Source organism: Columba livia, chromosome 4 (genome assembly GCF_036013475.1).
Source record: "Columba livia isolate bColLiv1 breed racing homer chromosome 4, bColLiv1.pat.W.v2, whole genome shotgun sequence".
NCBI lineage: Eukaryota > Metazoa > Chordata > Aves > Columbiformes > Columbidae > Columba > Columba livia.
The window spans coordinates 78,655,125-78,680,101 of record NC_088605.1 but is presented as its reverse complement, the minus strand read 5'-3'; the positions used below and the strand labels follow the sequence as shown (position 1 = coordinate 78,680,101).

General features: G+C 53.5%; 1 protein-coding gene across 9 annotated transcripts in view; it reads right to left on the bottom strand.

Moving 5' to 3' along the window:
* Positions 1–24,977, bottom strand: part of SLC4A4 (solute carrier family 4 member 4) — a 195,317-nt gene that overhangs the window by 102,775 nt on the left and 67,565 nt on the right. The window lies entirely within an intron of this gene.

The window sequence follows — 24,977 nt, the reverse complement described above, 5'->3', positions numbered from 1 at the left end:
ACAAAACACCGAGAAGCAGCAGCTACACACCAAGTGCACACACAAGCTCTGCGCCACCCAGAATGAGTTTAATCAGCTTGGACTGGCAAACTCTCTCCACCATATCCATATGTGTTTTCAGGTTAATGTGCCTTCCAGCTCACAGACAACTGCAAGACTCTGGTACTAGAAATGCCAGCTGTCGTGCGAACACGCACATCCCTGGAGCTGCTTTCCGGATACCTCGAAACCCTGTACCCCATAATCTCCGGAGGCGGCGCTCACGTAGCAGCAGAACATGTGGTTCTTGGCTCTATTAATAGGGACTCTGCCCGTGGACGGTGGCAGCAGCCCCGGGTCACCCAACGCCGCACACGTGTCCTCCTGTCACAGCATGTTGTGTGGGGACACCAGGGTGACGCGTGTCCTGTGTCACAGCCAGCACACCACCCAGAGCAGACCCCGGCACGGCACCCAGGGCAGACCCCGGCACACCACCCAGAGCAGACCCCGGCACACCACCCAGAGCAGACCCCGGCACACCACCCAGAGCAGACCCTGGCACCCAGAGCAGACCCTGGCACCCAGAGCAGACCCCGGCACCCAGAGCAGACCCCGGCACGGCACCCAGGGCAGACCCCGGCACGGCACCCAGGGCAGACCCCGGCACGGCACCCAGAGCAGACCCCGGCACCCAGGGCAGACCCTGGCACACCACCCAGAGCAGACCCCGGCACACCACCCAGGGCAGACCCCGGCACCCAGGGCAGACCCTGGCACACCACCCAGAGCAGACCCCGGCACCCAGGGCAGACCCTGGCACACCACCCAGAGCAGACCCCGGCACCCAGAGCAGACCCCGGCACGCCACCCAGAGCAGACCCCGGCACACCACCCAGGGCAGACCCCGGCACACCACCCAGGGCAGACCCCGGCACACCACCCAGAGCAGACCCTGGCACACCACCCAGAGCAGACCCTGGCACACCACCCAGAGCAGACCCTGGCACACCACCCAGGGCAGACCCCGGCACACCACCCAGGGCAGACCCCGGCACACCACCCAGGGCAGACCCCGGCACCCAGAGCAGACCCCGGCACCCAGAGCAGACCCCGGCACCCAGAGCAGACCCCGGCACACCACCCAAAGCAGACCCTGGCACCCAGAGCAGACCCTGGCACCCAGAGCAGACCCCGGCACCCGCGGCTCTCCCCCCGCGACAAACGCCTCCCCGCCGTGTCCCGCGTAAGCGCGCAGGCCGGGCTCTTCGCTGCAGCCGTTGCGCTGCTGATGAACGCAGAGGCTAAAGGAAGCAAACCCAGCTCCTTTTCTCAACGTGGGTGACTGTCCCTCATCCGAACACAAACTGGCGGTCCCTTCCAGCCCCCATCACAGCTTCGGCACAGCTGCGGTTCTGCACACATGACAACAGCACCGACTGATTTTAACGTGCCTAAGCAGAAACTGCTTCTAAAACATATCTAATGTGCATACAGGCTGCTTGTTAAGCTTCACATGATCTTACCAATTCACCTTTCGAATAGCAAACCTCGCTTAGCTCTTGCCAATAGCTGCTAATAAGTCAGGTACTGCCAGTGCCTCCATCGCTGGTGACCACACAGGCCACGTACAAATGCCTATATCGTATGCCCACAGCCGTGCAGAGATGCCTGCGCTTACGTGTTCGTGTTCTGCCTCCAGTAAATAAAAAACAAATCAGTTACTAATTTCTAATGCACAAAAACTAAGATGCTGAATAACTGTAGGTTACATTATAGAATCAAACCAAGTATATATAAGTGAGACTTGGCTGCCAAAACGGAATGATAGATCCAGTGTGAAAGAAATATTAACATCAAATCAGTAATTGAGAACCAACTTTCCTTTAGGAAATCATGACAAGTATATAGCCAGATTAAGATCCATTATTTAATATAAAGCTTCCTCCTAGCCAGTTCAAATCTCTGATGACACAAGGGTTTTGCTATTTCTAAGGCAAAGCATGCTCCCCGATGAACTCTCTCATACTCGGACCGCTGATTTAGTTTCTTCAGAGCAAGATGCCCATTTCCATGGCCCCGGGAACAAAGAATCGCTGCCCCAGCCACCAAGGAAGGAACAAACCCGCAGGCAAGAGGCGGCGGGGAAGGAATTCACTGGGAACGCGCAACACACGCCAGGACACTCTGGATTCACCTCGTCCACTTTGGATTGTAGAATTATAACAGTGCTGCTCATGAATGCAAACACACACAGAGAAGGGGTTATGTGAGAACAAAACAATACCTTGGATAAAACCTATTGAACTTTTAAAAAGAGATGGGGAAATCATCTTAAGAAATATGCAGTTGGCTTTCAGGGAAATTCAATTCCTCCCCTGCGCCCCAGTCCCAGCGTCTGCCTAAAGCTGTGTGCGAAGCCAGGCTGCTGCACAGAGAGGGACCTCCTCGTGTCCCCGTCCTCCGCAACCAAGTGCTGCGCACACCGTGCCAGGGACGGGGCCAAGAGCGCCGCCAGCGTGTCAGCGACGCCCGCCTCCAGGAGCCCTCGCGCCGGCACCGCCACTCACGCCAGGGACGCTTCAGAGAAAGAACACGGATCTCTGGTGGGCCTTCGTTTATTTCAGAGCGAGCCGGGGACGTAAGAGGCAGAACAGCTGTTTGGTGCCACAAACAAGCTGGCAGACCCTCGCGACAGCGCTTGCAAAGGAAACGTTACCAAGTCTTCACTGCCTTTGGGTTTTAAGAGAAGAGTTAGAAGAATTCTGAAACCTTGGCATATGTGCAGTCAAACTGAGGACAGCATTTGTGCTCATGTAACAACAATCTGTTGTCTTCCCTGAGTTTGTAGTAAACGGATTTCATGCAGCAGCAACTTCAGAAAAACAGAGGAGAGAGAAATAAAGAAAGAAAGACACCTTGTGGTGACCCGCCGTGCATCACCTGCTGCCCCTGGACTGCAACGCGACCGCTCTGCACTTCACACCATCCCGCACACCGCGCAGACAAGCACCTTCGGGAGAAACGGGCAGGGACTATTTGCCACATGTAACTATCAAACGCATTAAATAAAGGAACACGCAGAAAAATGTCATAAGCCGTTTTCCAGGTGTGTCTTGACTTCGTGGCAGTCAGGAAGCCACAGCGAAGCGGCCAAGCTCTGCCAGATAGCTCTGCCCTCAACCACAACCCAGGTTCTTCTGCTTGACTTTGAGGGGAAATCAAATGTCTGTGAGCAGCATCACGGGAATGGTTCAGTTTGCTGCAGGTTCACGGGCAGAGGACGACCTGATCTAGATAAAAAAGGATTTTCTTCAAAGCACAAATGTTATATATCCCCCAAAGAGACAGGAAATTGTGAGCAATAAGCCTCAAGGACTGCTTTGCTAAGATTTCTGCATTTGAAAGCTGCCCTCCACTGGAGATTCCCATTTTAGGCATGTTTTGCATAACTGAAATAAAATACGTGACCTTGTGAGGAAGCAGAATATTTCTAGCAAAACACTTACTCTTCCTCTTGCTATGTAAAAATCTGTCCTTCCTAAATGAAGGGCACCAAACCCACACTGCTTGTAGAAATGTCAAACAGGATCTCACTGGAGAAGGATATTTTTACAACAAGTTAAGCAGTGACCTGATGTTTCTCAAGCCGTGGGCTTCCCAGAACAGAGCGCCTTCTTTTCCGATGCAAGTGGTGTCTTGGCTACGTGGCCTTTAACGGGCAGCTCCTGCCAGTGTCAGCACCTCTGCAGCCTTGGCCGAGCTGCACCGACCTCTCCGTGTGCTGGACAAAGACAGTTCGGAATCACCGGCCCCAGGACCGCGAGGAGGCCACTGGATCCCTCTGGCACTGCCCAGCTCATCCCGGTCAGCTTAAGAACGAACACGTCACTGACCGCAAGAGCATCACACCTACAGCAACACCATGCTCGGCTCGGAGTGAGCTTAGGCAGACCTAACCGCTTCAACAGCCCAACGCGAGAGATCCCCGTGGAGCTGCTCTGGAATGAGCCGGAAAACTGGTCTCACCTCCAGCCCATCCCCAAGAACACAGCTGGAACGCTCCCTTTCTTCCTGCGATGAACACTTCCCTCCCGCTGAAGGGCTTGCAAATGTATTAAAAACCACTGCCACAACAAAGGAAAAGAGGAAGAAAAAACTAAAGCCCAGAACTGCATTCTGCAAATGACTGCCTAACAGCAGAACCCAGACCAGGGAAAGACGCATACAGCCATCGGAGCAGCATAGGAACTAACTGCAACTGCCTGGGAAGCGCGTATGTGAAGCTGGTTCGTCTCCGTGTGCCTGCAGCTAAACCCACACGCGGGTCTTGGAAAACCAGGACCAGTCTGACTTTGGGTGCCAGGTGGAGCAGAGAACACAGTTACCCCCACACTGATGTGCTTTGGTCTTGAGAGAAGCTCTGAAAGAGGATTCACCGTTCCAACTTCCTTGCTTTCCATAGATACGTCCTTGTTATGTTTTGTTTTGTTTTGTTTTGAAGAAATACCACTCAGTGCGAAACCTGGAGCAGGCAGATAACCTGTCAGATAAGCGTTCGAACAAGCAGGCGTGCTGGCTCACTTCTGGGACACTTCCCCAGCTCAGAAATACCAGTGTCAGGATTCTGTCTCCAGGACACGGTTTGTGGAGCAAAGCGCTGCCCCATGGCTGAGCCACCGTGTCCCCTGGCCAGCGGGATCCTGCCTCGCCCTGCACACTCCCGCACAACCGCCCGCTCTGGTCGCTCCTCCGAACCTCCCTGCAGAGACCCTGGGTACCTGCCCCTTCCCTGCCTCGTCCCCGAGGCACGCGCTGGCGTCCGCAGCAGGGGCAACCGCAGAAACCGCGTCCGTGACGGGGAGCAAGGCAGCAGCTACCGGCACCCCTCTCGAACAACTCCTGGATGTTCTTTCACAGGTGCCACCACTTGTACATCGAGGGCATCTGACAGTGCAGCAATATCACCTAATGCTGTCCTGCACCAAGATAAAAGTCTCAAGCTCTCCTAAAACTTGTCCCAGGTCTCTCCCGCGCCCTGGAGCTCTGGTGGCAGCAGTGTCCCCACGACCAGCCTCTGCGAACGAGGCAGCGGTGGCAGAGCTCCTACACTCGGCCTGTCCACAGGGAAGCCGGCCAGGCAAAAATCGGCCGTCTTCCCATTTCCTCCGCAGCGCCGAGTTAAAACGCTTGCAGAAAACCACGGCGTCACCACCGCTTCCAAACACCCTGGACAAGTACAGGCAGCGAGTGCGACCGCCTGCAGTAAATACCATGAGCCTGACCCACAGAGTCCCACAGTCAAAAAGAAGATGCAAAATCGAAGAAGACAATCAAAGTGGAGACCTGTGGCTACAGATACTGTGATCTCAGACTTAAGCAGTTGCCATTTTTAAATGTACAAAACAGTTAATAAATGTAATTCTCATCAAACAGGGCTTAAAAAAAAATCGCTTGCTGTGATAACCAGAAGGAGCTTTAAACCCTTCAAAAAGCTGTATTTGCTAATAAATATTTCACGAGAAAGAAAACTTAGGTCACTAAAATGCAACATCTGTTAACGCTAGTGAAAAGCAGAAACGTACAGATTTCTGCCCCAGCGGTTCCAGCAAAGGATCGAGTGATGACAACAGCGTAACTCCCGCTGCAGTCACTGACAGGCCCCCGCAGCGCTGCAGTCGCTGACACCTCCGCCACCGCCCCCGCGCACAGGGAACCCCACCCGCAGCGCTTCCAGAGCGCTTCCCCTGACTGCCTTTCCCACCTGGAACCCCGGAACAAATCCAGCTAAGTAGCTCCATAAGGTGCCTGAGACCAGGAGGTTCAGACAAAACCAAAATCAACTTCCTAAGTCTCCAAACTCCCAAATAAGCCAAAAGTAAACACTCTGCTTCTCCATTCCAAGCCGACGGATGAAAAGAAATACAAACGCCTTTTCTGGTCAGTCTAGGCTTCACAATCCAAAGGTGGTTGTAAAATAATCATGACCGAGTGCTCAAAAGTCAAGAGCCAACACAAGCACGTATCAACGGAGTGTTCACACGTTAGACAAGCGCTCCACAGCACTCCTGCTGTCACAAACACCCGGCGCCTCCTCCCTCCACACAGCGATCCCGCGTGGAGCTCCTCACACGTGCACGCTAATCTTACTTCACCTTTTGATAGTGCTCCGTATCTTCAAAGCACTTTGATTAAAGCCAAGACATTCCCTTTTGACAACAGGAATGAACAGGTTCTTCCCCAAAGCACCACAGCTTCCAGTTCTCTGCCCTGCTCACATCTGTGCCAAATTCCTTGGCAGAAATGGCTGTAAACATTGGACCTTTGATCAACAGGTTTTTAGACATTAAAAAATAACTGCTGCGGCATGATGAAGCAAATATCCTAGTATTTTTCCATTTTTAAAAGACTATGCAATTACGTAAACAAACGACAAAACTATGAGATTGGTCATGGGACAGTATTGAAAAGAGTTGTGTTTCAAATCTTTGATGAGCCGTAGATGTAAAGAGGTCGAGCGAACTACTGTCCCAACCCCAAAATAACACTCGATAGCACTTGAGGGCCATCGAGAGTCTTCCAGAGCATCCGGAACGAGCCACGGAGAGAGAACTAAGCCACCAAGAGGAAGGTCCGCTCCTGGCGCAGGGTGGCGGTTTGGGAAACGTAAGAAATGGATCCACCGGACTAGTTTTTACTGCAAACTATCTATATTCTCTTCTCCAGAAGGGCAAAAACCCCCACCCTTGAGAGCGATAACAGGTATCATATCTACTTTCTGAAAACGAAGGGAAAGAGAACACATTCACAGCTACCCAAACGCTGCCAAACACGGGTTAGGAGGCTGCAGCCCCAGCTGTTGTGCAATACGGGTGTCCTGGAAGCCAACACTCCGCACAGATGGTACCAGTGCGGGCTGTTAACAGCGTTCCAGTCCTCCGCAGGGAGGAATTAACGAGGATGCAGTTTGCTAATATCTGGTTTGCTCTGGCAACTGAACCACCACACTGTGCAAAAGCCTGGTAACACAACCTTCTTCATCAGCAAACCTCACCCAGTTGCTGTCTTCATTAGCTTCATATTTAACCCTCCAATAATTAAAAAGCACCTTGCACTCCAGAAGTGTGAGAAATGCTTTACATTCTGCAGGCAGCGGTTCTGGACTACAGTCCACATCTACCACGTCCACACGGAACAGGAGGGCACTGCAAACGAACACCGACCGTGGGAACGAGGCGGCTCCGGGCGGGCGGCAGGGCCGCGCTGCCCCCGCTCTGGCGCGGGTGGTGCCGCGGGCCGGAGCCGGAGCACAGCCCAGCAGCCGCGCCGGCCGGCGACTCGCGGGGACGTCGGCAGCACCACGGGGACCGCACCACGGGGTCCTCGGAGCTGCTCGGCGCCCCGGCCTCCTCCAGATCCAGAAAGATCCCCGCACACAGGCATCTGGCCACTAAGTTTCCTTTTTCTACAACCCCTTTTCCACAACCACAGTGAGAAACTACGAAAACACCCAGCACTGAATTTAGTGACAGCTTATTGGGCATAGAAACAAACAAACCCAAAGCACTCACGGGGAAAAGGAGCAAGCTCCTTGAAAGGAACGGCGGGAGAAGCAAGGCCTCCCGCGCTGCTCACAAACGGAGACGGGGTGAGCTACACCGAGCACGCTGGCCGCTTCCCGGTGAACACACAGCCCTGCCCATCCTCCTACGGGCCGGCAGGGACTCCCAGCACAGCCGCGCTCGGGAACGCTCCACAGGGCCAGCGCGTGGGACTGACCGCCCGACTCTGCCCCCGCCCGGGCACCATCTCACCCGCTTATGACAAAGTCAGTTCTTACATGGTTCAAAAAGCCTGTGGTGAGTGGAAGGCGAGCTAAAGACAAGGCAAAAGGCCGGCAGGAATGGATCTCAGAAACTGTGACCTGGCCAAGCCGTGCCCCTCGCAGCACCCAAAGCATCCCCTGAAACCCAGCCTGCTCCCGGCTTCCCCACAGGAACGAGCAGCTTCACTTCACAAAGCTATTTATATCAGTGACCGGCACGGCGCATCAACAGCTTTAAATACGGATTTAAATCTGCTTGAAAACACCCAGGCTAAATATACGCTTTAGGTTCCAGTTGCTGCTCGGTGCTGTCCTCAGCCACAGCCCCTCCTGCCCGCGCTGGTCCCCCCGCGCTGCCAGATGCGCCGGTTCCCGTCCCTGTGCCGCTCAACTCCCGCCGACCCTCATGGCCAAGCAAGACCGAACCCTCACAGGAGACGACACTGGGACATTAGCTCTCTTCCCCTAATGAAAGGTCCAGCAGTCCAAACCAGCACACACTTAACCCCAAATGTAGGTTTGTCTGCAGCTGGAAGCCTCTTAATTCATTGCCAAAGCATTAAGGAACCCGCAAGACAGAGAGCAATCTCATTTTGAAGGCAAGCAATTTAAAAATACTGCCTGTTTTACATATACATTTTAAGTAGACCAGGTAAAAGAATCAGAAATCTTCGCTTTTGATCACCGAATAAAAGTCACACTGACATGTTTGGAAGGCAAACCAGATTGCTATTGGTAAAAAGACTAGAGCACCGTCTGTCTGCACAGATCCCAAGACACGCTGCTCTTCAGCAGTCGCCCGTTCCCTGGCTCTCACACCCGTGCTACAGGGCCGCCCACACGACACGCTCCGCGAAGCTGCCCAGCGCTGCGGGCGGGCTCGGAACACGGCTCCCAGGGAGGAGCCCGGAGCACGAGCCCCAGATCTCAACTACACAGCTGGCAGTATCACTCTAAAAACACACATCAATAATTTAAATCTGCATATCTTGTGGTTACATCACTGGTTCCTTCACCTCCAATTAGCAAATGCGATTCTGTAAGACATAACAGTCATTTATCTGAGAGAGTCCATCCGCAAATGATCCTCATTTCTTGATACAGACATGAAACACCTCTTCTGGATGGCACCACTTTTCTGTCACTAGGAATGCAGGGTATGTTTTAGCCCAGCTTTAATGCAAAGCCTAGACTAATCTCCCTAGAGAGCTTTAGCCAGACATTGCCAAAGGAACAATTGTTGCTGTTAAATAAGTTGACACTGTTCGGTGGTGAGCATTTTCTTTCTGCAGAGCGAGTTCTTATTCCCACGATGAAATGCATGCTGGAATGAAGTCACTTGACTACGGTTCTTTTTTCTATAGACTCATCCTTCTGAAGTTTCCTCGGCAATTTACACAGAAACAGGCTAGAACAAGAAAACCACGATATACCAAGTAGGCAGACCAAGCCCCAGACAGATAAAGGGAAGCCCGAGCAGAGCGAGGCCCACAAGCCGGGGTCAGACACGTTCTGCGGCAGCAGGCGGGGCAGCCGGCGCTGGCTGAACGCTGCGGGCAGCGCTAGGCTGCGGGCGGAGCGGCAGCGAGGGCTCCTCTGCTCCCAGCACCCACCGCTTTGCAACGCGGTCCAAGAGCCAAACGGCCAAAGTCACACACCAAAAGCTTCCCATATCCACGGAACTCTTTTCCAGTCTCAAAGGTTCCATTGCCTTCACGGACCTGAAACCGCGCAGTTTGGCGCCCATTTCCTCATGAGGAGCAGACCCACCCCACCAGGTCACTTGCCCCAAACAGCTGCTGCAGCTTTGTGGATCCATCATTTGCCGCCCCCGAGTTCATTCGTTCCACAGGGTGGTGACGAGCCAGTCTCACCACCATCCAGGGACCACAGTGACCACAAAGCGTTCGACTCTGAAACCAAACCGCTCCCGCAGGACACAACCACCATCCTCTTACTGAGATGTTACAGGTGCTTCGCACATCACGTTCAGCCCTTTCTGGGCAAACTGAGGTGCAGCGTTGCTGCAGAGGACACGTGCCACAGTGCTGCCGTCGCAGACTCTCCAAGCCCACCTTTCATTCACACGGGGAATTCACAGCGGCTCATCAGCCTCCACTCCCTGGAGATCGCGGAGAGAGACGCGCTCATCTGGCCATGGCAAAACCTTCGTTTAGCTTCCCCCAGGCTGTGTGACACCCATCTCTGCTCGGATGTGGCGCGAGGCTTCTGGTAAACGTCTTGATAGCCACAATTTCTGTTTTCTGTACAGCTTTTCTGACCTCAGCACAACAAGCCAGGCACACTAAGCTTCCCTGCCTACAGCGAATCCTTCCTGCTTGCCCTTTTCTGTGAGTGGTGTTTTTTAGAGTGTGGCCTTTTTCCTCACTGATGATTCACATTGTAAGAGCTACTTATCCTTTTTAAACACAAAGCTAAAACAAAACTAAACCCCAGCTGAACGCACAGCCCGGTTCTTGCCTCCTGCGTGCACACAGGTGCTGACACAGATGTTTTCTGCTGTGCTTCCACGTCCCAGCACCCTGCCACCAGCCCCACTCGTAAACCAGGAAAATCGTGTGGCTCCAGGCAAGCAGGAGCGCGGGTTTCACAGCCACAGGCTTCTGCTGCAGGCGCCAGGCTCCCCCGGCAGAAGGCGAGTACGACATAAGGACAGGCACTTCACCCAGCAAAAAACCTCCCACGCGGCTCCAACGCGGAGCAGCCAACTTATTAATCAGAGCCTGAAATCCAAGCCCAGTAAGTCATACCGGCATGAAACCGCTTTGGAGCATGGACACAGCAGAGTGACTGCTGGAGGTCTCCACAGATCAGGCTGCTCTAAATATCCCTCACGCGCACTCATGTAATTCACAGGGCATTATGGAGCCATAGCTCAGAGCTACGTCAAACACCCCTGCTCAGCTGGATGAACCCAGTCCCATTGCTATATTTAAATATCAAGGTCTCGAGTTGGACGTGAGAATTGAACACGAGCCCGATACCACATTCAGGCTGAGACTAGTCCGTTCGTATGTGTCTTTACCAACACAAGGAAAGGCTTTGCCGATGTATGCATACTTTATTTCCATCTAACTGCTGAGGTCTACACTACTCTTCCAATGAGCGTACAAACCAAGAGCCAAAACGCACCTGAAGTGAGCTGTGCTTTTACAGACACAGATCTGACAAGTACAGACACACCCAGCTCTTCCCGAACATCCATCTGATGCACTTCATAGAGCTGAAGTTCAGCCAGTGGGTAAGAAATCAGCAAATAAATCCAAACGCTCTCCCATCTTGACCAGAGGCTGGATCAGGATTCTAAGGTGAGCAGAATACACCACAGCTCTCAGAGCTTTTGTTTCAGGTATCACGTACATTACTTTTAATTAAAATGCCATTTTTCTGGACAATGGCTGATGCTAGCCAAGAAGAAAGGAAATCGTTTGCAGTGATTAATGTACCAGGGCTGAGGCTGTTTCCACCCTACCTTGTTTATTTTTCAGGTTTATGACAATGGAATTTCAATGTCATTAAATTTCCATTTCCCTTGGTGGTGGTTCTTGGGCTTCCAGCCCTTCAGGTCACAGACGAAGCAGTCCATCTTGGCTTCTCCAAAAGTCAAAGAGGAATAAAAGAAAGGCAGTTCTTGCCTCTCGCTAAGTCCTTGTTTCTTCAGGCACAAACACATTCACAACACAGCACCTGCTCTAACGCAATGGAAACCTCAAAGCACATTCACCATCCCAAAGGAACCCTGACAGAAAGCGAAACGCAGGAGTGGTGCCTGGACAAGACGCACAGCTGCAGGAGACTCGACCCGAGGAGAAGTTATCTCCTCAAAAGCATTTCCAAGGGTATAAAAAGTTTTGGTTGGGTTTCTTTTGGTGGCAGAAACCTATTTATTTCAGGGTTCATTTTTATGCAACCTAGAGTTCCAGCAAAGCACAGGCTGGACTGATATTCTGTAGGGAGACCTCTGCTATCAGCAGAGTATTCTGGATATGATTGATTTACTTTTTCTTTTTAATAACACTCCAATTTTTTCATACCAACCCACCAGCAACTGAGTAAAACAGGTTTTTGGCCTCCAGATCTCTGGTTCTCCCTCCCCGCGTTTCTTAATCATCTAATTCCCTAACAGCTTCCTGTGCAATCAACGTTTACGTGCACTATCTGTGCCAGCGCGCTCTGGAGGAGACGACAGGGGGACGCGGCAGGGCCGGGGCGCAGCAAGGACCGGTGCTCGACGGCCGTTCCACAGGCAGCCCGCGCCGCTCGCCCCGTTTCGCTACGCGTCTATTGATCTCGCTCATTAGATCAGCAGCATCTGCCGCCATCCCGACAGCTGCCATCTGTGCGCTCGTCCCCCACACCGCGATCCTGCCGGGAGGAGGTTAGTGGGTCACGGACAGAGTTCTTCTCGCCTCCTGGGACCAGAGGAGACCCGGCTCCAGGTTTCGGTCCCTCCTCGAGCGGCTCACCTGCCTTCGTCCTAGTGCAGAAGCACCAAGTGACAGGCAATGCAAACTCAGAGTAGCTCTGCTGATGGATAAGCAGAAAGGAAAAGAGCACACCAGCTTCAAGAATAACCAGACTAAGAATCAACATTTTAAATGGTACAATAGGAACATTTCTATGAGATTCACAAAAGTCAACAGAAAACACAAAGTAGGGCTTACAGAAAAAAGCAGACAGACGCTGGTTAGATTTACATGAGAGGATTTTACAAGGCTCTGTCAGAATGAAGCAATGATTCTCAGTCGTCAGAGGGAACGAGGTCTTTCCAGCTCACAGCCCCATTTCTGAGGTCCCTGGTTGTTCGATAACGGCTGAACAGTGACAGCAGAGAACATCTAATATACAACATTTCCACCCAGTCAGCACGGATCTCAACAACAGCAACTTTTCCTCTCCTTGTAAGTACAGAGCCTGCCACCCAACTGCAAACAGCATCTGCGCTATATACACCTACAAAATAAACACACAGAAGCAACATCATAGCGCTGCCAACCAGTTCGCCTGTTGATCAGGAAGACTGAGCCCCATTTGAACCAAGGGACACTTCCTGGCAAAAGTGAGTCAGAAAAATCACTGTATGAAATGTCGTGTAGGAGACATGTGGGGAATTCTGAAACACGTTCCAGGCTCCACGGACAGGTCCACTATTTACACTTTGAAGAACTTCAAACTCCTGCTTACGTAAAGACAGCCAGGACCCCAGAGCTTCGGGATGGCTCATTCCCACACTGTCCAACGGATTTGCATCGCGTTTAATCCAGGAGGGCAGCTTTACGGTACCAACCATCCCCTCTGCAATCAGCCCTTCTCAGCTATGGAAACAGCTCCAGCTTAAAATCAAAATGCTTCTAAATGAGATTTTTTTTTCCCCACATGGTAAATTCTTTAGACTTTTCTGTCCCTTAGCAGTTTCACGTGAACACAGAGAGCAGAATTAGGCGAAGAATTAAGGTGGCTTAGGTAATTATAGCGGCACATGCTATCAGTTGGAGACAGGATTAGCACAGTGAGCTCCAGTTACAGGAGGTCTTCCCCTCTTTTCTGCTGTGTCCACCTAACACACGAATCACACACCGTGTCCGAGCAGCAAACACACCGCGCAAAACGTCCCAGGAGCGCTACTTCTGGTACCTAAAAACTCAGGTTTCAAGATGAAGAACCACTTCGAATCCCCAAAGTAGACCCCTATTCACCCTCTGGTTTCAAACCCAAAGTAAAGTTTCTTGGAATTCTTTTCCTCTACATCGAGCACGATAAATTGTGCCACCATTCCTAATAAAAACTGCCTGGTAAAGAAAAAAGCACCCAAGACCATTCCTAATCGAGAACGTCTTACGTGGAAAGCTGCAAGCAAACACGCAGTTCATCAGGGTACAAGAGACCAGTGAATTAAAACACTTTGTATCACTCATACCTGCCTCAGAATGAAGCTGTTTTGGGACTGATTCATCACTTCATTTGCAGGTCATTTTCTCTCTCCCACGCAGACCACGTTTAACAAGTGCACAATGGTCAGTTCTCATAATTTTATCTCGAACTTCACAACAATTAGTTCGGTATTAACCTGATGTGGTTAACAAGTTTTAACTCTCCTCTCAAGAAGAAGGTAAAGCTACAGAAGAATCTGAACTTTCACTTAAACAAAATGTATTTGTATCGGTTCTTCAGTTTGCAGAGAAAACGCACGAGTCCGGAGCGCGGTGGCGTCATGGTGCGAAAAGCACCAGGCACGCTCACACAGCACCGCTCTGGTGCTTCATCTGCTGCGTATTCTAAGTCATTTTGTTCATTCAGGTCATGAATTTTGACTACTTCAGGGTGACAATGACATGAGCAGAACTGATTAACAGCTCTGTATTGGTGTCAATACCAGGCAATTTTGTGTCGTTTGGTTTTTAAACAATGAAAACAGTGGAGGCAGGTTTTAAAAAAACATCTGAAGAGATGATGCTGCCTTTAAATGTACCACCCCATCAGTAATGCTTACCCAAAGCACACCACGCTTTCTCTCGAGAGTGAAACGACCACGCTCACTGTCTCTCCTTCCGCCGCAGCGGCTGCTCGTTTCGGACACGTGCAGCAATCCCGAGAGCAGAACGCAGGTCTCGACACTGCTGCCCTGGTCTCTGCCTTGGTGCAAAATTCTACCCTGTATATTGTGTTATTCCAGGCCCAGGTGTTCGCGATGGCTTCACAAAGGCACGCTACAGGGCTGAATACTTTACCTTCTTCAAGCTCAAACCACTTTTCAGCACCAGTCTGACCGCATCTGAACCAAAGCAAATCCCAGAAACACAAGATGCTTTCTAAATCCCACACGTCACAGTCCTAAATCACTTCAATAAAGTTTCATAAGCTGGCAAACTCTAGTACAGTGCCTACCAGCCTTGGCACAGTTAAAGGCGACAAGAACACCAGACGCTGTGACTGCTGTCTGAAACACCACAGACAACAGACAAGAAAGGTTTGAGTATGACACTTCAGTCCCTGCTGCACATTTCTTCGGAGGAAGCCCTCGCAATCACAAGCACCTGGCGGGCTTTGCTGGTGTGCCTGGACAACCATCCCTGCCCCCCAGACACGTCCGGGGCGCTTCAGGGGCTGGGGATACGTGGAAATAAATTAAAGAATTGCTGCTGGAAAAGAAAAAGAGTTATGACATTGGGGAACAGAGAAAGACGTTGGAGGCCAGCCAGACTTTCAGTCAGGAAAGGACCTGTGTGCTCACGGCCATGGGCACAGAGCCCTCGGCCCCGGCCGCTCGCAGCGCTCGGGAACAAAGGAACCCAAATAAACAGATGGAGTTCCTACTTCCTTGGGTTTGGGCCTCTTGTCCCTGGACCCCAGCACAGAGCAGCAGCGGGTGGGGAGAGCCTCAGATGTCACCGCAGAGGACAGAAGATAAAAGAGGGGGAAGCGAGCCTGGGTCTTGACTTGGGCAGGAGCCGCTCGGCCAAGGCCTGGCCAGAGGGAGATGTGAAGCTGTGGCTACCAAGGCTGCCAACCGGACAGGATAAGGCAGGAAATGCCGTTAGATTAGGATGAGATCTGTTTTCACTCGCACGAGGTCCCTGACATAACTGTCCCTCTGAAGGCTTTCAACACCGGGCTGTGGGGCCTGGCTGAGGGCACGCAGGGCAGCTGGTGGCAAAGCACGGACACCGCGCGTGGCGTCCAAGCAGCGCACACCAGTCCTTCCCACGGCACGCGACTGACGCCCCAACAACCCGGCCTGTGACTTACTGGGGACGCTGCTTCCTCTCCCCAGCCCCTGCTCTCAGAAACCACCCTAGAGGGAGAAGCACGACCACTATATGAACCAAACCGCCGCACCACAGGCACTCGCTATTTTCCTCAACAACCAGCACTGCCAAGAAAAATCACTTTGTGCCACTGTGCGTGGCGGCCTCGGTGCACACCTTGTGAGGGAGGAACAGTTCAGCCCTGCCCTTGGTCACTCCATCACACCTACTCAGACCCAGGCTGCACGAGAAAAGAAACACCCATTTCTCAGCTGTCAGAAGCACGGAATGAAAGCTGGCAAAGACCTAAGAGTTTTGGTCTATGTCAGAACAAGATATTAAAAATGCACTTCAGCAGTTACTTAGAAAACATACTGAAAGAGGGAAAAAGGAAAACACAAAGCAGGGGGGTGCAGGAAAGAGCAGTGATAAAGACAGCACTGTTTGCTCACCCAGGAAAGCCGAACACAAAGCAGCCCCTCACTCCCCTCAGCTCCCCAAACGCAGCTCACCCGCTGGCACCGCCACCCCAGGACCACCACGCGAACCGGGACCACCGCGCCGGGCCCCTGTGCCGCCGGGCGAACCGGGACCACCGCGCCGGGAGAACCGGGACCACCGCGCCGGGCCCCTGCGCCACCCGGCGAACCGGGACCACCGCGCCGTGCCCCTGCACTGCCGGGCGAACCGGGACCACCGCGCCGGGCCCCTGCACTGCCGGGCGAACCGGGACCACCGCGCCGGGAGAACCGGGACCACCGCGCCGGGCCCCTGCGCCACCCGGCGAACCGGGACCACCGCGCCATGCCCCTGCGCCGCCGCGCGAACCGGGACCACCGCGCCGGGCCCCTGCGCCGCCGCGCGAGCCGGGACCACCGCGCCGGGCTCCAAGCCCAGTTTCAGCCACTCAGTTACCTACAGAAGGGCGATGTGAGGTATACGGGAAGTGCAAAATGTTTTAAACCAACCTACATGCTATAAGAAACCCTTATGTGCTCAGCATATGCGCAAGTTAAAAAGGAAAAACCCCAACACTTCAACCAAAAGGTGTTGCCAAGAAAGCAATTGTTTTAATTGTCTGAGAAAAACCTACACTCTTGCCAAGGAAAAAGGGTGACAGTTCAAATCTAGACCCAATCTCCTACACCATGTGCCTTCATTCGACCCAGGTGCTTTAGTGGGAGTCTGCAGGTCTCAGAACGGAACCCAAACACCACGAGAGATACCATCCAGACCACCGTCCCCCAGCGAGGGCTGGAGCAACTAATGGGGGAAAAGAAGCTGGGTTCAGCTGCCAGCATCGTCCAAAGGCTCCAACACTGGCCTGTCGCTGCTCTTAGTGTGCTGAGCTGAAGCTAAAAGCTTTCGGAAAATCCCATCCCGTGTCTTTAAGAGCCAGAAAAGAAATTAGATTGCTGAAAAATGCAGCCACACTAATAGCAAGAGGGCTCTTGGCATGCCCTCCAACCCTGCTGCATCTGCTCTGCTAAGTAGCTACATTTATTTCAATCCTGTAGCTGTCTCTCGCTATTTATAGCCACTAGTTTAATGAACTTTCAGGAGAGACACCTCATGTTTAAATATCCCTGTTGATTTAATTCTATCTCATTAAGAATGGGCTGTTCCACAGTCAGACAGGCAAGTTCCACTCCTCACTGGAAATCAATTGGGACATTCTCCACAATACAGGATCTGTTCCTGCAGGGCAGGGACTCTGAGGTGGGACCCAATACCAGAAACCTCATAGTAAATCAGACTGCAGAGATGTAGGAAGACGGTTTAAGAACAGGCAAAGAGATCGCAAATACGCGTTTAAGAAAGGTAAAAGCAAATAAGCACCTGGTGCTCAGCGGTGGGACAAGCAGGAGCAGCTCTGTGCGCGCTGCGGGCACAGGTACTCTGGCAGCAGCCCGTGGCCCGGGCTGCAGGCGGGTGCGCTGGCCGAGGCCGTGCCGGGGCTGCCGGGGCTGCCGCGACCCCAGGCAGCGCACTTCCCGCTCCGAGACCGGGCCGCGCGTGCTGGAGCCGCGGAGCCCTGCCACAGGAACCCGCTGGAGCCGCAGGAACCCGCCGTGGGAACCTGCCGCGGGAACCCGCCGGAGCCGCAGGGCCCTGCCGCAGGAACCGCCGGAGCTGCAGGAACCCGCCGCGGGAACCCGCCGGAGCTGCAGGAACCCGCCGCGGGAACCCGCCGGAGCCGCAGGAACCACCGAAGCCGCAGGAACCACCGGAGCCGCAGGGCCTCGCCGCAGGAACCCGCCGGAGCCGCAGGGCCTCGCCGCAGGAACCCGCCACGCACTGCAGGTGTCCGACGGATCGCGGTCAAAGCCAGAAAGGGAAGGGCTTCCACGCCGGTGGGCTCAGATTGTTCTTTCCACAGGTGGTTTCGAACAGAGCCGCGTCCTGGCTCCGGAGCCCTCCCCTCTTCCCCAGCTCACACGCGGCGCTCCCGGGACGCAAAGGCAGGGCAGGCTGTCCCAGGGCAGACTCCTGCTCCCTTGCCACACTTGCTCTGGGCATTTCACCTACTGCATTTACGAGACTGATTCACATAATTCAGTGCTCCCTTTCACATGGTAGATGCGAAACGTTACTTCAGGCCCCGTGTGGGCAAACTGTCCAGAAGCGCTCGTATTGAGCAAAGGGGCAGACGTACATCTCAACATACTGGACAGACAGATGTTAGAAAATGCTCTGTACACGCACAGCACCACCCTCTTATCTGGGCACTTACAGCCCCACTGGAAGACCCGAAGAACCTGAAAGGGCCAAAAAAGCACCCTATTGGTTTTGCAAAAAGCTAACCATAACGTAAAGGAAACTAAGGATACTGATGTCATCACCTTCAGCGTGTCCTGCATCCACCAGAACCGACAAACTGTTGTACTTGGATTGGAAATGAAAAAGCCTCCACTAAACCGATCAGCGTGGTGAATTCATGCTACAAGACTGCTCACCACAAAGTCTTTTATATCCCTAGGCATCTCAATAAACCAAGCATAGATTAATCACTTTCCAAAGAAATTGGTGCCAACTGATGTTACAGGACGTGTCAGGTTCAGACAGTCTCTTAAAGATAATTACAGCTCTCTGCACAGAAAACATCCTACTGAGAACTACTGAAATGCCTGTATTCAGCAGCCAAGCCTTAGCATACATACCCAAAGTGACAGCAGGCTTCAATTAAGCTGGATTCTGCTCAAGTTCCAGCTTTCCTAGCCCCAGATTGCACAGAACTTGCTTGTGAGAGAAAGCTGCGTTTTAAGCTGGACTTGTTAGAAGCTGCATGCTAACCCGTGTCAGGGATGCCGCGGTGACAGCCGCTGCCTGCGCCGCGCTCTGAGCCGTCCGGACCACGGCTCCCCGGCCCCGCCACAGGCGCTGCAGCCACGACGGCGCCGGCTCCAACCCACCTCCAAAAACCACGCTGCTGCAAGGATGAGGATGAAGACATCCTGTGTTTACAGCTGAAGAGTCACGGCAGCATGCAGCTTGCTGTCCCTGCAAAGTAAATTCCTTCTTAATCCCACCTCCATGTAAGGTTAAAAACGAAACGCGCACAGAGGCTGAAGTCGGGCAGCCCAAGTGACTCTGATTCGGAGGAGAAAGACCTCAAGAACGTGAGATGCTGCCGCACAGTTGGCTATCGCGTTCCTCCCCGCGCCCGCGGCTGCCCCACGGCTCCGCCAAGCCGTGCCGAGCACAGCACAGGGGCGCCGGCCGCGCCGACGCGGAGCACACGAGCGCCGTGCCCACGCCTTCCCACCCCTGCATTTCAAGCAGAAAGAAAAATTCAAAAGCCATGTCTCTGGTTAACTCCCTGGAAACAAGGTTTGAGGATGTTTATCGCCAGCTAGCGCTACCAGAGTTCCACAACAGAGACTCAAGTCTTCCTTAAGATGTACGTTCCACACATGCTGTGCGTCTAGGGGCACAGAGCTGGGCCAGGACAAGGACAACCCACGCGGGTTCTGCAGGAGCCCAGGCACCTCGTATGGCTGTGTTCATCAGCAGCACGTCTGCGTGCTGCCTGCTACCGCAGTGCTCACGAGAGACAGAGTCCAGAATTTGAGCCGGGGACATGAGCCAAATTAACTTGGAGGGCAATCAGACAACAAGAAACCCTCCCCAGATGAAGCAGCGATGTGCTTCCTGATGGGAAGATCTCCACACATCTGTAACGAGGAATGAAGAAGAGGGAAATGGGTTCAGATCTCAGCTTGTCCTGAAGAACCACCTTCTGTCTGCCTTCCTTGTCCCTCCCTTGGAAGTAAGAGCAGACAGTAGCTTGCGCTTCACACCGAGACAAGCGAGCAGCTGCCCTGAGAAGGCAGACGCAGGTCTGACGCTGTGCGTGCTGGCTGACGAACCTCCCGGGCCTCCCTCCACCAGCTCTCTGCTCCATCCGGCTGTCCTTCCTTCACCCCTCTGAACGCATTAGCCAGCACGGACCAACTGGATATGCCTAAATTCAAACAGGTCAATGCTCCCACCAGGGGCACTACAGAAATCGCTAAGCATTCCCTCTGAAAAGCACATTTTACCCGTTGTCTCTCGATATGCTACTCGTCCCCTTCTGCAGTGTTCTGACAGCATAAAACTTGATTTTCCAACCCTTAGGTGTGTTTTACACAGGTAAGAAAAGGCAGGTAAGCCCACTTACTAGTCATGCAGTAATCCCTCAAAAAAAAAAAAAGCAAGCCACTAGATTGCCAGCTTCCTGGATGGAGCAGAATAACCACTGCTAAAAAACACTTCCCTCTTACTGGTCACAAGCGCAAAGCAGCACCAGCCTGGTTAAAGGAGGTGCTTTAGAAAGAAGGTGCTTCATCTGGAGCACGGATTCCCAGCAGCCTGCAAGCAGCAGTGCCGGAGCCCTGCCCGGGAACAGGGCTGCCGGGCCCCGCTCGTCCTCCGGGCGCAGACGCGGGCCCCGCAGGCCTCACGCACCGCTGATGCCTCCTCCTCAGCCTATGAGCGGACACCCATCTGCACTTCGGGAGGAGGCGTCTTGCGCAGCAGCACTCGACTGGGGATAAAACACATCCGTACGGGTTCGATTGCCACACCTCTCTCCACGTGGGAGAGCTGAAGGCTGTTCATGAACTCACAGAGCTTGGCTTGTTTGACCGAACTGGGCCCAGATTAGAAAAACACTGTTGACATTTCCAGACTGCATCAATTCCCAAATCCACAAGCACAACCAGGTCAGTGTTGAACCGGAACAAACCCTTCAGAGGCAAGGCTTGCGCTCACAGCCCTGTCTGCTGTCTTGCCTGCACCCACAGACATGTTTCATCAGGTTACTTTCTTGTGGGACAGGCAGCTTGGGCTGGTGAGTCAAATCCAGATGGGGTCGAAATCTGACTGCAGAGTTTTCACCAAAGGAGCTGAGGAACCACCTTCAGTTAAGACACCTAGGTTTAGCCTTCACAGTCCTCAGGGACACATTAAGAAATAGAAGGAGCTTAAGCTTTCTACTCAGTAAAACAAAGTTCTCAGTATAACAGGGACAATCAAGTAGTTTCCCAAACTTCTAGGAACTACTTGAACAATTACATGACTAAAAATTTTGCAAATCAAACTTTATATGCTTGTCCTTATATGTGACGATGAAATAAACTGTGGATTATATACAAGCTGAACTGACAGTGTCTAATACTTGGCCGAGTTCCTAATTGCAACCAGCCAAAGAGAAGAAGCAACAGAAATTCTGGATTGTATAGAATAAGGCACATTGTACATTTCCTCAAGATGTTTTGGGCTTTCTTCATTTAAAATTGGGTTTTGCTTACTTTAAAACACGGTTTAAAAAAAACAGTACTTATCAAAGTCTTCCAGTTCTAAGGAAATGACTGAAATGTCTTTCAGTTCAGTTCCTTCATCCCATCAACAGCTACACGAACAGCACTTCATTTATCGTCTTCGATACATCTATTGCCTTCTCCAAAGCCTCACTGGAAAGTGCCCCACACGTTATATTCACGGTGTCCACCAAACCTCAGCCTCTGGCACATCCGTGCGTGGATCCGGCACCTCTTCAGCGGTGAGCGCGGCCCCTGGTCGCAGGCGGCGCCACGCAAAGCGGTGCTAAGCAAAGGTCATTAACGCAGCTGTCCCGACAGCCCTTAATCCTGGGTCAGCAACACCCGCGCCCTCCTATTCTTGGGCCCCCTCACGAGAAGGGTGCTGAGCTGCGCGAGGCAGACAGCGCGTCCCCACGCCCCGCTCTGACAGATGCAGTCCCGCGCCACCGTCCAGCGGAGCAAAACGACCGCAGGCATGCCAGAATAAGGCTCGACACTCAGGTCTTGCTCTCCCCACGCTCTGTGTTTCACTTCGTGCTCAGTTTCTGTTTTTCTCCTCCATTCCAAGAAGAAAATCAAGATCCAGCACTCCCTCCTTCCCAGCCACGTTTGCTCCGTTTGACAACCCGCTCCCTGCTCCACAGCAAACGTCTTCACCCTGTCCCGCTCTACCAAACCACAGGCCTAAGTCCTAAGAGGTATTTCAGCTCACGTCACACACTCTCTTCTGACAGGTCTCTGGAAGGTAAGTAAAATATTTTGGTTTAGCTTTGTCTCAACCCCATTAAAACTGCTTAACAAAACTCCCCCATTCTTTCTCTCTAATACTCTTACTGTTCTTTTGAAACTGAACTTTAGCCACGTTACCCTAACTCAATTACCATCAACAGCTTCAAATTAAGAAGCAACAGGTTGTACTGAGTTTTCCTGCAGCAAAGTGAAGCAGGAAAGGTAGGCTGTTCCCCGTGCCAGGGGAGCCGCTCTTCTCTCAGACACACTGGCCGCACCAGAGTGAACAGCAGCTGGATACAGCGCACACACCGGCCACGCGCCCCCCAGAACCGCCTTCACCGCACACACCGGCCACGCGCCCCCCAGAACTGCCTTCACCGCACACACCGGCCACGCGCCCCCCAGAACCGCCTTCACCGCACACACCGGCCACGCGTCCCCCAGAACCGCCTTCACCGCACACACCGGCCACGCGCCCCCCAGAACCGCCTTCACCGCACACACCGGCCACGCGCCCCCCCAGAACCGCCTTCACCGCACACACCGGCCACGTACACCCCCCCAGAACCGCCTTCACCGCACACACCGGCCACGCGCCCCCCAGAACCGCCTTCACCGCACACACCGGCCACGTACACCCCAGAACCGCCTTCACCGCACACACCGGCCACGCGCCCCCCAGAACCGCCTTCACCGCACACACCGGCCACGCGCCCCCCAGAACCGCCTTCACCGCACACACCGGCCACGCGCCCCCCAGAACCGCCTTCACCGCACACACCGGCCACGCGCCCCCCAGAACCGCCTTCACCGCACACACCGGCCACGCGCCCCCCCAGAACCGCCTTCACCGCACACACCGGCCACGTACACCCCCCCAGAACCGCCTTCACCGCACACACCGGCCACGCGCCCCCCAGAACCGCCTTCACCGCACACACCGGCCACGTACACCCCAGAACCGCCTTCACCGCACACACCGGCCACGCGCCCCCCAGAACCGCCTTCACCGCACACACCGGCCACGCGCCCCCCAGAACCGCCTTCACCGCACACACCGGCCACGTACACCCCAGAACCGCCTTCACCGCACACACCGGCCACGCACACCCCAGAACCGCCTTCACCGCACACACCGGCCACGCGCCCCCCAGAACCGCCTTCACCGCACACACCGGCCACGTACACCCCAGAACCGCCTTCACCGCACACACCGGCCACGCGCCCCCCAGAACCGCCTTCACCGCACACACCGGCCACGCGCCCCCCAGAACCGCCTTCACCGCACACACGGGCCACGCGCCCCCCAGAACCGCCTTCACCGCACACACCGGCCACGCGCCCCCCAGAACCGCCTTCACCGCACACACCGGCCACGTACACCCCAGAACCGCCTTCACCGCACACACCGGCCACGTACACCCCAGAACCGCCTTCACCGCACACACCGGCCACGTACACCCCAGAACCGCCTTCACCGCACACACCGGCCACGTACACCCCAGAACCGCCTTCACCGCACACACCGGCCACGCACACCCCAGAACCGCCTTCACCGCACACACCGGCCACGCGCCCCCCAGAACCGCCTTCACCGCACACACCGGCCACGCGCCCCCCAGAACCGCCTTCACCGCACACACCGGCCACGTACACCCCAGAACCGCCTTCACCGCACACACCGGCCAGCAGAGAACCAAATGGAAATGGAGCCATTTAAAAAGCCGGAGAATGGCAAAAGCAGACTGCCAGGAATTTCTGAAGGAAGTCTGGCACTACCGCATGTGCGGGACTAGAGGAAAAGGGTTGTTGGGAAGCCCAGAAAAGAACAGAAAACAAATCATTCAGGTAAGATATGAAGACAGGGGTTTCAAAAGGGAAAAAACCTGGGGAGATGAGGCAACATGTAATTTAATGTTTGGAAATTCAAGACAGTAATCTGAACCACTCCGATCCCTCACAGTGTTCTAAATTAACTGCCAGCTCGTAAAAAGATCTGGCCACCAGAGCAAAGCAGCAAGTCCCTGCAAGGCCCTGGTAAGGTATCTGGAGACCTGAGACGGTGAACAATACAGAAGAAGTTGCATACCATGAAGCATTAATGCTGTTGCATGGGACACCTGGAATATTGTGTGGTATTTAAGCGAACTCATTCCAAAAATACCAAGTGCCAAGAGGTCAGGGTGGAGAAGACTGTGGGAAAATTCTCAGACAGGGAGAAGTGAAAAGACTGCATACTTTTACATGCAGATCAGAGCACACGAGCACACACTGAACTGCAGGAACAACGGAGGAAAAAGAATAACATTAACTCTTTTCAAGTGACACGAAACAGAAACAACAACGAACAAAACGAAAGGCAAAAGATAAAACCTGATGGAAAAATGTGTTTTCAATCATGGGCACAATTAGCCCAAGGTAACGACTCCCCTAGGATACCAATACATCCCGATGCCAACAGGACTTTTCTACAGACCTGGTGACAGAGACGTAAATGCAAATATTAAACATAAAATACCTAGAGTTCTTGAAGACAGGTATTGATGTCTTTCAGTGTGAAACTATCTCCTGGTTTCTGAGCGCTGACAAGAAAACATCCTTGGCACATTCCGAGAACCCCAGCGACGAAGCACAAACGGACGCTGTGACCCGCTGCTGCCTGCAGTCACTCTGGACCCGCTGCACCGCCCAGGGCGGCAGGGCCTGCAGACACGGCGGTCGATCCCGGGGCGCCGTCTGTACACGCGGCAACTACGCGGCAGCAAACTGCACGTGAAACATTCACCTGTTTCTTCAGCCGAAGATGAGGTCGTAGGGCTCCTGCTCGCTCCTCTCTCGAGTACAGGAAGTGTTTTCTCCACTTACAAA